The sequence below is a fragment of the Sinocyclocheilus anshuiensis genome, unplaced genomic scaffold (assembly GCF_001515605.1).
Source record: "Sinocyclocheilus anshuiensis isolate Anshui unplaced genomic scaffold, SAMN03320099.WGS_v1.1 scaffold379, whole genome shotgun sequence".
Taxonomy (NCBI): Eukaryota; Metazoa; Chordata; class Actinopteri; order Cypriniformes; family Cyprinidae; genus Sinocyclocheilus; species Sinocyclocheilus anshuiensis.
In genome coordinates this window covers 23,909-25,686 of record NW_015552574.1, presented here as the reverse complement: position 1 = coordinate 25,686, position 1,778 = coordinate 23,909, and the positions used below count along the sequence as shown (strand labels likewise).

The window sequence follows — 1,778 nt, the reverse complement described above, 5'->3', positions numbered from 1 at the left end:
ATGGGCCCGGCCCTTGTCCAACAGCTTTATGAGAATTCTCGGCCCGAGTCCGACTGGATCCCGTGACTTTTCTCTCTCTCTCTCTCTTCCACATTACACAGCTATTAAAATAGTTCAGCTTTGGTTTTATTTCTTTTTGTTTCTTTATTAATTTTTGTTTCTTTATTAAGTTTAGTCAACACTGACTCAGAAAACAGTTTATTAACAAATAATTCAAATATACTTTTTTTGTTTGTTTTTTATTTTATTATAATTGTTTTGTTTGTTTGTTTGTTTTTTGGGCTGATGTGCCAAAATTGTGTTTGCATTCTATAGCCTATATGGCAGCATGTTTGTGCCATGTTTAAAAATAACTAAATAAATAAAATTAATGTCATAATATTTTAAGAATAAAGTTAAAATTAAGATAATAAAATCATGTTATATAATGTGAAAATTCCACCCATATGCCTACTCATATGTTTTATTTCTCAGCCCCCCCAGCTCAAAATACGTTCCCGCGGCTATGCATGCTGCATTGTCACTGACCGGTCACATAGTAAATCCTGAAAGAAACTGATGTCTGCAGGAGGATGAAGTTCAGACCTGCTCTCTTCACTGAAGGCTTCAGTTCTGATGAACATTAGAGATTTCTCTTGACTCATCGGTACTGAGAAACCCCCTCCATGACCCGGTTTCTCCTGAACAAACCAGCACTAGAACCGGACATCCAGAACCGGAAGCTGCAGGACAAGAGAGACTGAGAATTATGTTAATTGTCTTGGTCACAGTAATGCACTATATTTAAAGACAAAGCGCTCTCGATTACCAACATACAGCAAAACTTACCACCAAAAAACAATGCACATGCGATGATAGATATCTTGTATATTGTCGAAATCTCAGACATCGTTGATTTGTATGTCCAAATTCAGCGTTTATAACTGTGTTGTAAAAACCGTCGGGTTTCCCCAAAATATTAGCACAGCTTTCAGCGTTCCACTTTAACTTCCACTGCCTTACGACGCATGCGCTTTAGCTGCTGGTTGATTAGTGCAGGAGCACTTTGTGATATTTGAAAATACTAGGTCGTCGTTTGACACAGTTTACACCTAGCATAATCTTTTTAACCTCTTAGAATATACGGTACATTAAAACCACTAAAATAACTCCAATACACGTATTTTAGTCTTTCTAGTATATTGATGTCCACTAGGTGGCGCTCCGAGCCAACATTAGTAGGCCATACAGTGAATATGACACTGGAGGAGCTGAGATCACGTGGTTTCTCTGAACAGAGTGCAGTTGAGGACACAGGGAAATACCATCTCTTATTGTCTCTTGTAGTGTAGCAACAACAGATAGCGAAACCTGTATAGCCTGTGTAGTTTTATACATTATGTATTTTGTGCATGTCTTTATTTATTTTTTTTAAAGTGTGAAAAATGTATGCCTAAACTTGCTCTTTGAAAGATGAAGAATTTGTCAAAAAAGTTCAAATCACACTGAAGAATGTTTCTCTCTTGAAGAATCTCTCTCTTAGCAAAACTTACAGGTTGGAGAACAATCTTGTTTAAATTGGAAGTTTACTAGCTACTTTTGTTTGCAGCTAATCTTCATCCATAGCTATGTCTTCACCAGTGCTTAATTAACCTAAATATTTAGTAAATAAATAACATTTTATCTTTCAAGATGAGGGAAGAATACATGTTAGCCACTTCATTTGGACATTAGGCCTATAAGAGCTTTAGTTTTAGTGTACATTATTTCCACTCCACCATAAAATATTGATAGCAGCT

The 1,778-nt window shown here is 36.2% G+C and overlaps 1 pseudogene; it reads right to left on the bottom strand.

Moving 5' to 3' along the window:
• LOC107665167 (tapasin-like) overlaps positions 1-926 on the bottom strand; it is a 4,079-nt pseudogene extending 3,153 nt beyond the window's left edge.
• Positions 927-1,778: the final 852 nt, after the last annotated feature.